The following is a 10,692-nucleotide window of genomic DNA, read 5'->3' as shown; positions in this document are numbered from 1 at the left end:
CCCTTCTCAACAGACTCAGAGTGGGCAACATCAGATCAAACCATACATATATAAATAGTTTAAAATTAAATAATTTGGTTTTAAAATCATGAAAATCATTACGGAAACCACCCACCTTATCGTTTTTGACATCTGAGGGTTAGCTGATGTTATCAAGGGGAGTTAGGTAGACTATTAAGCAGGGAAGTCCGTCTTTTCATGGTGTTATTTGCTCTTCTTAGGGAGACATAGGGATTATAAGTCTCTGTTAGGATCTCCTGAAGGAGAATTCTTTGCACCCTCAATAAGCTAAAATGCCCAGCATTCTTTAGACAAAGCCATGACAATTAATGTGGCAATGTAGGTGAGGCCAAACATGCACAGTGCTAGTCAAAATCATATTTCTATCATTTTTTCAAGACCTTTCACATAAATTATATTGTTGTCATAGTTATAACATCTATGCAAGATAGGCCAGCATTATCATCTTCAAATGACCAACCAAGCATCATCCAATGCCATCTCGGGGGCCCTGTTTGAAGTGCAAAGGTAGTGTAGAAACATTTAAAATAAGTATTGATGGGGCTGGCACCTGAAGAGTAGCTTGCCTCAGACCCCCTAGTGAGTCTTAATGCACAGAAAAACATTTCCAAATATGACAGTAAGGTTCAGTGGAATTATGCGAGAATATCAGACTCTGAACTTCCTGCTTTCTAAAAGACATAGTTCTGTTCACAAGAGGCAGAGGAATACTTGAAAAGGATAAAGGAGGGTCATAGTGTGGCATCGTCACACCCACACTGCTAGTGCCCTCTAGCCGGCTGCTGGAGGATGCATCCCTAGCCTGATCCCAGTTGTGTGTGAACCCCATCGGATCCCCGTTTGCAGCACCAGAGCCAGTCAGGAGGTTACGGAAAGAAGATCCAGCAGGACTGGCAGAGCTTGTAGTCAAGGATCTGGGCCAAGGATACCACGGGGACGACCAGATGATGGGGCCTAGCGGGGAGCCAGCCCAGCTGTTTGTGCCAGCACCACTGGATCCAGGGACAGAAGCCGCATCTAGCCCTGAAAGCTCACCGGAGCAGCAGAGACAGCATGGGCAAGTCAGCTTGCCAGCGAAGAGCAAGGTTGAAAGCAAGCTATCAAGCTAGACAGTGTGTAGCTGAAGGCCCTTCCATGGATGAGAACCGAATCCAGCTGTAGGCACTTTGGGCTGAGCTGCAAGGATTCCTCAGTGAAGCATATAAGGAGAAGCTTTGGCCAGGTTTCTCTGTGGGTGCAAAGCGTGCATTCTCTGCCCGTCTGCCTGAACACTTGATTCCCACTCTTCCTGGAGAGACTCTTTTCAGATTGCTTCCTGGTTCCAGACTTCAGCTTGGCTGCTGGATCAGCTCCCACGACAATCCAGTAAATGTGGCCACGTTCCTGCTTTGCTCCTGCCTTGTTCCACTTGGTTGATAGACTGACCGCCCTGGCTATGACCCCATGATCTTGCCATTCACCACACGCCTCTATCTGGACTGCTCTGCTCTTGGTTTTGACTTTCGGCTTGACTCTGGACTGTGTTTTGGGACTGTGCTTTGGTCTCAGCCTTCTGGCCAAAGGTGTAGCTATTCATATTTCACATGTGGCCCAGCAGGCAGGACAGATACTGTTTCAGTGAACAAAGCAGCCAGATGCCTCGATTCAGGATATATAGTACCAGCCAATGCAAATTTAACTAATACAAAGTTGGCATTCATATAGCCCCATCAAGCGTACAAATATACATCATCTTGTTGCAGCAAACCTAAAAAACAGGTATTACCCCAACCTGCCTCTGACACTGGTGCTGTGCAACGCCAGGTCAATAAACAACAAAACCTCTACGCTGCAAAACCACTTTGTAGAGCAAAGAGCAGACCTGGCGTGCGTGACAGAAACCTGGACCAGGGAGGGGGAAACGGTTGCCCTCAAAGATCTAGCCCCTGCTGGGTTTTCTGTCCTCCACCAGTCCCGGACAGCGGGGCGGGGAGGAGGGGTGGCAATCCTAACCCGAGAGGCTTTCTCCTTTAGAACCCTTCCTGCATCGTCAGTACCAGGCATTGAATGTGTTGGCCTCGGATGGGGATCAACCGAGAGCGTGGCCAATTGGCTAGTGTACCGCGCGCCCAATGCATCGCCAGATGCCCTGCCTGCCCTGCTAGAGGCGGTGGCGGCCTGGACGCTACAGTTCTCCAGTCTACTAGTCCTGGCAGACTTTAACGTCCATGCTGAGCTACTGTCCTCTAGAACTGGACAGGGCCTAGTGTCATCCATGGCAACACTAGGGCTCTCGCAATTTGTTGTTGGCCCCACCCATCAAGCAGGTCACCCCCTGGATCTTATTTTCGGCTCAGGTTTGGATGTGGATCTGGTCACAACAACAGCAGTACCATGGTCAGACCACTATGCTCTAAAGGCTCGGCTAAGGCTCCCACCACCTCCTCAGTTGGGCGCCGAGCACATTTTAGCTCGCCCACGGAGACTTATGGATCCAATAGGATTCCGGAATGCTCTACGGGAACCAATGCCTCCCGGCACTTCTCTCAATGGCCTGGTCAGTGACTGGCATAACAGACTGCTGACTGCCATTGATGAGATAGCTCCCCGACGCCCTCTCCAGCCCCGTCTCAAGCGAGCTCCCTGGTACACCGAGGAGCTTCGCAACAAGAAACGGGAACTGAGATGGCTAGAGCGAGTTTGGAGGAAGACTCGTGACGAAGCCTCGAGAACATCTTATAGAATGCAGATGAAAGCCTATGAGATGGCGGTGAAGTCAGTAAAACGCAATTTTTACTCAGCTACCATCGCATCTGCAGACTCACGCCCAGCTCAATTGTTTAAGGTAGTTCGATCCCTCACTGCCCTGATTGAAGGGCAACAAAACAGTAGCCAATTGGACATCAGCTGTGAGGCATTTGTGAGTCATTTTGCAGACAAAATCTCGACACTCCGCCACGACCTCCCTACAACGTTAGATACAAAAAGTGAACTAGAGGCCCCTTGGCCGTCTTTGGAGAAAACTATGAGTAACTTCAGACGACTCACGCTGACCAAAGTGGACAGGATTCTAGCGACAACAAGACCCAACTACATGCCCACTAGATCCTTGCCCATCCTGGCTCTTGAAAACAGCTGGCATAAAGATAATGGGCCCCCTCCAGGAGATAATCAAACTATCTCTAACAACAGGAGAATTCCCGGTGGGTTTGAAAGAGGCTGTGGTACGTCCACTGTTGAAAAAAACATCTCTAAACCCACAAGAGCCTAACAACTACAGGCCCGTCTCGCACTTAGCGTTTCTGGGCAAGATGATAGAAAGGGCAGTCGCAAACCAACTGACAGAATACCTGGAAGAAGCTTCGGTCCTAGACCCATCCAAGTCAGGCTTCCGGCCTGGCCATGGGGTAGAGACAGCACTAGTCGCCCTGACGGACGACCTCCGTTGCCTGTTGGATCGAGGCGGGTCGTCACTGCTGATATTATTAGACCTCTCAGCAGCGTTTGACACAGTCGATCACGAGCTTCTAGCTCACTGCCTCATCGATGCTGGAATACAAGGGACAGCCCTTCAATGGCTGATCTCCTTCCTCCAGGATCGTGGACAGAGGGTTGCAATAGGAGAGAAAACATCAGGCCACCGGCAACTTACTTGTGGAGTCCCACAAGGAGCGATCCTCTCTCCTATCCTATTCAACATCTTCATGCGCCCTCTCGCACAGCTGGTACGGAAGTTTGGGCTGGGTTGCCATCAATATGCAGATGACACCCAGCTCTTCCTCCTGATGGATGGCCGCCATGACTCTCTCCCAGAAGCATTAGCCAGCTGCCTGGAAGCAGTGACGAGATGGCTCAAGCAGAGTCGTCTGAAGCTCAATCCTTCAAAGACGGAGGTCCTGTGGCTAGGTAGGAAGAGCCCATGCGAGGAAGCGCGCCTGCCTACCCTGGATGACGTGCAGCTCTCTACGGCTCACTCCGCCAGGAACCTAGGCATGATTCTGGACGCCTCCCTCACAATGGAGGCCCAGATCACAAAGGTAGCACGGCTGGCATTCTACTATCTCCGCCAAGCGCCCTACCTGGCCCCGGAACACCTAGCCACAGTGATCCATGCGACCGTCACCTCTAGACTGGACTTTTGTAACTCGCTCTACGCAGGCCTGCCCTTAGCCCTGACCTGGAAACTACAACTAGTTCAAAATGCAACAGCCAGGATCCTCACGGCAACACCGTGGAGGTCCCATATCCGGCCTATTCTCCATCAGCTGCAATGGTTACCAGTTGAATTCCGGATCAGACTAAAGGTTCTGGTAATTACCTTCAAGGCCATACGCGGTCAGGGCCCAGTGTACCTGAGGGACCGCCTCCCCGCCTATGCCCCCAAAAGAGCTCTACGCTCTACTGCCTCCAATCAGCTAAGGATCCCTGGCCCTAAAGAAGTCCGTCTGGTCTTGACCAGGGCCAGAGCATTCTCTGTTCTGGCCTCTACCTGGTAGAATGAGCTCCCAGAGGAGATCAGGGCACTGACGGAGCTTAAACAGTTCCGCAGGGCCTGCAAAAAGGAGCTCCTCCACCAGGCATTTGGCCGAGACCAGATGTAATCTACAGCGACCAAGGGCCCCTGCTCCCCCCCCACCCACCCCTCAGAATTCAATCAATAAGCCACCCCCCTCAGAATCCCATCAACAAGCCCTGGACCTGTTTGTAATACGATTGTTTACTGTTATACTGTGTTGTGTTTGGTTGCAATTGTTGGTTATCAATGTACATGTTCTACAGATTGTTTTATGTATGGTTCTCTGTTATAATGTAAACCGCCCTGAGCCTCCAGGGAGGGCGGTATAGAAGTATGATAAATAAATATTCAAAGATGAGAAAGGGCTGAAGGGGAAGGAGTGGCTTCACTTGGTAATCAAATGAGCTGCAAGGATAAGTGGGATTTGAATCAAGGAATTCCCAATTTGTACATCAGTTTCTCAGCCACCACAGTATAGTGCCTTAGAAATGAATTGGTTCAATGTGTCTTATTATGTCAATATGAAGCCCTAAAGAAAAGGCACAGCACCTAGCTAAAAGCAAGGCAGTTGTGTCTGCAAACCTGCAGAGGACCGAGCTTGAGGTCCAAGGCAGGATTCTAGCCGCCTTGTAATTGACCAATGTGCAGCTAGATCAGGGGTAGTCAAACTGCGGCCCTCCAGATGTCCATGTACTACAATTCCCATGAGCCCCTGACTAGATCCTGACTGCAGGATCCAGTCAGTTTAAGTGAAACTGACTGTAGCACGGACTGACAGGAAGATCTATTGTGCGGCTTGTGTATATATGTTGGAGTTTTGGGGAATTCCATTCAGTTCGTTCACAGTGCGTACCATGCTAAGATCTTAATAAAAAGAACTGTTTGTATGCCCATTGTTCTGGCTTCCTTTGAACCCACGGACTTAACAAAGGCAATTATATTTTCAGAACAATCTTTGCAGGTGTCTGTTTTCTCATAGAAACTAACAGCTTGGTGCTTTCCCCCACGATATTTAACATCTTTATGAGCCCTCTGGCCCAGCTGGTGAGGAGTTTTGGGCTGAGGTGACATCAGTACCCTGATGATACTCAGCTCTATCTCCTCATGGACTCTCCCCTGGATCCATTCGCCAGATGTTTCAAAGCTGTGGCTGAATAGTTTGAGCAAAGTCGCCTGAAACTCAACCCCTCCAAGACAGAGGTCCCATGGTTGGGGCATAGGGGGCCAGGCAAGGAAGCGCACTTACCTTCCCTGGCAGGGACACAATTTAAGATTGCACCTCAAGCCAGGAATTTGGGGGTGACTATCAATCCCTCCTTAATTCTTGAGGCACTGGTCAAGAAGGTAGCCAACCAGGCATTTTTCCATCTTCACCAAGCTCAGCTACTAGCGCCCTACCTGTCCTCTGAACATCTAGCCACTGTGATCCATGCAACAGTCACCTCCGGAATAGATTTCTGTAACTCGCTCTTTGCAGGCCTACCCTTGTGCTTGATCCAAAAACTTCAGCTGGTGCAGAATGTGGTTGCTAGGGTCTCACTGGTACACCATGGAGGCCCCATATCCAGCCTGTGCTGAGGCAGCTGCACTGGCTACCAGTTACCTTCTGGAGCCAGTTCAAGGTTTTGGCTTTGACCTTTAAGGCCTTACGTGGTCTGGGCCCAGCAGATCTGAGGGACCGCCTGTCACCTTATGCCCCCCCTCCACAGGACATTACGTTCTGCAGGTGCTAATTTATTGGTCATCCCCAGCCCCAGGGAGGTGCATTTTGGTCCTGGCCATAACCTGGTAGAATGAGCTCCCAGAGGAGCTGCGGGCCCTGCAGGAGCTTCCATCTTTCCGCAGGGGCTGTAAAACGGAGCTCTTTCGCCAGGTTGTTGGTTGAGGCCAGGCAGCAAGGGAAATCAGGGCCCACCTGTGAGATGGGAGTAGCAGTAGCGAATGCCAACAGCGTCCTCTTTCTCTTTCCCCTCCAGTATGGTTGCTTCAGGGTGGGTTGTATTTAGTTTTTACCACCATGTCTTTGTATTGTGTTTTTCTGTGTATGGGGATTTTTATTGGTGGTTTTTTTAACATTGTAACTCGCCTCAAGCCTTCAGGGAGAGGCGAGTAATAATAATAATAATAATAATAATAATAATAATAATAATAATAATAATAATAATAATAATAGGAAACTCTGATCTTCAGAATGTCAAATTCTGTATCAGTACTACTTTTAATGTTTGGCAATCATGCGACTAAAGAATCCAGAAAAATCACAGCCTCCTTTCCTCCAAGCCAGCGGTCCCCAACCTTTCTGAGGTCAGTGACCGCTTCCGGGGGTGAGGGGAGAGCCGATGGCCCGGGTGCCGCGCACACGCACAGCAGCTGCGCACAAACGTGCACGCACAGTGCCGCACACACGTTTGCACCCCTGGTGGCGTTAATGCACATGCGCAGTTGCTGCGCATGCACGTTTTCGCCACCAGGGGCCGCAAACGCGCATGCGCGGCAACTGCGCGCATTCGTGTTTGCGTCACTGGCATGCCGGCTGCCGTGCCTGTTTTTCCCTTCCTGCTCGCTGTGGGTGGGGGGGAGGCAGGAGCGGCTACCGGTGGCCCGGTACCGTGGCCTTTGCAGCCTGGTACCAAGCTGCGGGCCGGGAGTTGATGACCCCCACTTCAAGCCACGTACAGCAGAAATAATTTTCTGTGTTTGGCAGCCATAATGCAGCCCTCTGGATATACATACTGTTACCTGGGCATCACTTTGCTTTTTTCTTACAACTTGCATCTCTAATTTGTTGCCATGATCCTTTCTGAATTGGAAATCAAGTTTATTTTTACCTCACTTATCACAGCAGGCAATTGGGTAGGTTTAGAATGAAGGAACATTTTGCACCTCCTGTGATCTCAGCTGCTGAACCTTCTGTTCAGCCTTGAGCCACAGGAATATTAGCCAGAGCATAGTATACTATTATGTAAGGACCCATTTCCTAGCAGACCTCTGAGAAACAGCAATAAATCCATCTAGCCTTGAGGGTATCCCAGCAGCACAGCTGCCTGAAGAACTCAGCAGGCTATGGCCGCTGTGCTGAGTAGCTAGTCCTCAAAGAACCCAGAAGCAGACTTTTTAAAAGCCCAGGTCCACAACTGACAGCCAGACTCCAAACTTTTAGTCAAAATTAGCTTGGCTGAGAAGCTCATGATTTTGGTGAGTCCTATTTGCCCAGAGATGGGAAAAGCATTGATAGGATTGCACCACTAATCAGATTGTGGTAACTAACCATAATTGTTTTAAAGCTCTAACCCCTCTCCATTTTGTGGTGGCTTCAGCAATCAAAATGCTTACAAAAATATATACATAAAGGGAAGGGAAGTTCATGATAGGATCATCAGAAATGTAAATATAAAAACTACAGTACAGTGAAAATAGGTTTTATTCACATTTATTATTTATATATTTTTACATTTATGCCCTGCCCTTCCCTGAAGGCTCATTCCATGCTACACAGCAACATAATAAAAATCTTTAGATTTGAGTTATTAAAAGGATAGGGTTTGGGTTTTGTGTACTGCATTAAAGCAGAACAACTTTTTGTCTAATATTGTCCAATTTTTCCCCAACTTTTCATAATAGTTGAAACTTGGTGCTGGGTTATCAGTCTTAAGGCCTGGCCTATCCACGCTCTTGAGTCCATTTGACAGGTGTATAGTATTTCCCATCCCTTAGAACAGCTGTAGGCTAGCAGATCTGGCACAATTCCAGGTTCTGGCAAGCCCTCTACCCAGTTACAACCAGCTGTTCAGTCCTTTCTTTTGTTTCCAAGCCTCAGCTACAAGGATTCAGATGTGCTTGGGTGCTACAGCAGAAACCCTGCTTATATTGCTGGCAAATATTTGGCACATTGATGAAACATGCATAAATAGCACCAGCTGCCACCACACAGGGGCTCCCTCATCTTTCTTTACAGTACAGAACAAGGACTAGGATCCTAGGAGATTCACAGATAAAGCTGTCATTATACAGAAAGACCTCCACGTGTTTACCTCTCTCTGCAGGCTAAATGAGCAAACCCAAATTCTGTTCCAGGAGAGTCAGAAGACTCTTATGAACAGAACCGTGGGTGAGAGGGTCTCCTTTTATCTTTGTGTACTTCCTGCATACTAGGTCCTTGGCATTTCCACATGAAATCATAAATCCTTGAGCTGATGACAATCTACTAGGTACCATTCTGGTTCTACAGACACTGTTTTGAGCATCACAAAACCTAACTCATCAGTGTTGCATTTCAGGGTCCCAATTCCTTTTTTCCTGGTGAATTTCTGCATTTTACCAATATTTTGGAGATTTCCAGCTTGCAGCAAAACTAGCCAAAATTCAGTTTGGAGATCCAGCTGAATGGCCATTTGCTGTCTGGTCAATGATACACTGACCTAAAAAATACTTGGACTATTGTACTTCTCTAGTCTACTCTGATAACTGTCACCACACTGCAGCCTTAAAGATAACATGAAGGAACTTAGTGATCTCTTTAGAGAAGTGAAAAGACATGGACTGCATTAGCTTGTGTTGTATAGAGCTGTTACATTAAAGGAATTAACATTTTCTGGATATTACCATTTAAATATCCTGCCTCCAGTTTGTATTCTCTTGGCTATTATAATGATTGTATAGTCACAATTTTAGCAATACTATGCTGTAGAAACAAAAAGAGTTTTTTTGTTTTATTTAATGTGGCTCTACATGGGCAGCTTTGCTACAATCAACTATTTTCCAAATTCAGGGTAGATTTTTGGCAGGGCTATCTTCTGCCTCCAGATAGTATTGTTTAGTCACTTCACTTATCCCACGCCTTTCTCCCCAGTGGTGACCCAAAGCAGCTGGCATTGCTTTCTTCTTCTCCACTGTATCCTTCCAACCATCCTGTGTGGTAGGTAGGCTATGCGGAGAGCGACCCCCAGCAGTAGGGGTGCAAGGCTATATAGCACGCTACACAGAGAGCAGCTCCCATCCCAAGCTCCCCAAAGGGGGATAACACATTGAAATCAGGGAGAGGATTCCATAAGGTGGCCAAAATCCCCTGGAATCCTGACGGTATTAAAAAAATTAAAATGGAAAGGTTTTATATATAAAAGGTTTTATACATAACAAATTAAAAAATGACACAAACTGTCAGAGAAAAGAAGACCCAGAAGACGGTAACAAAAATGCAAACGAAGGGAATACAAGGTTTTCCACCGCATGACCCGCAGGCATAAGGCGCCTGCAAACGTCAGGCTACCGGAAGCCAGACAGGCCAAGCAGAGCGCCAGCGGCTCCACCCCTTCCGGTTTCTTTAAAACCACGCATTCACCTCTGCGGAGGACAAAACGTCCACCCGCGCGCGACAAGAGGTCGTGGGCATGCGCAGTTCTGAGCCCAGGGAGGCGACTGCGTCAGCGATTCGACAGTCCCGCCCTGGACCAGTCGTCAAAATGGCGGCCCGTTGCTAAGGGAACGTCTGCAGATCATCTCTCCTCTTCCGCCGCCCCCTCCCCCGTTTCCACTAAACGGTCCCTCTTTAAAGGGTCCTCGTGCAGACCGAGCGCGCTGAACAGAGCCGGGGACGATGCTTGTGTTTTCTGCTCGCCGAAGATGCTGGCGTACGTGCTGACGCAAGCTCACGCCGTGAATAAATCGTCGTCGGCCTTAAAGATGCCGCCGCCCTCGCCTTTTGCTTCAGATCAACAGGGCTCCCCGCTAGAATCTCTCAAGAGTCCCGAGCCATTGCCTGATCACGGGGATGGGGATGGGAAAGGCCTGTCCTTCCATCCCGCGTTTCTTCCCAGCGTCTTCCAACAGTCCCTATTCTCCCCTCTAAGGCGCAAGACTCTCTGGGGCAACGAGGGCGCTGTATGTTCTCGGCGCTTGGGGGTAGCCGCGGGAGGGCTTCTGGGCCATGGCTTGATCCAGCGTGGCTTCCCTTACGCTCTTGTTTACATGATGCTGTTCAGCCATCTCAGAACATGGAAGAAGACCCATTTAAGAAGAAAATACAAAAGATACAAAATCTCCCACCGTTAAATAAGTTGGATATCTGAATGTTTCATTGTACTTTATTGTTATGAGAGTTATAATGTAAACCGCCCTGAGCCGAAAGGGAGGGCGGTATAGAGGTATAAATAAATATAAATAAGCGGGGGCTGACCCGA

Source organism: Paroedura picta, chromosome 3 (assembly GCF_049243985.1).
Source record: "Paroedura picta isolate Pp20150507F chromosome 3, Ppicta_v3.0, whole genome shotgun sequence".
In the NCBI taxonomy this organism is placed as follows: domain Eukaryota; kingdom Metazoa; phylum Chordata; class Lepidosauria; order Squamata; family Gekkonidae; genus Paroedura; species Paroedura picta.
The sequence above is the reverse complement of the archived record's forward strand: the minus strand, read 5'-3'. Positions refer to the sequence as shown.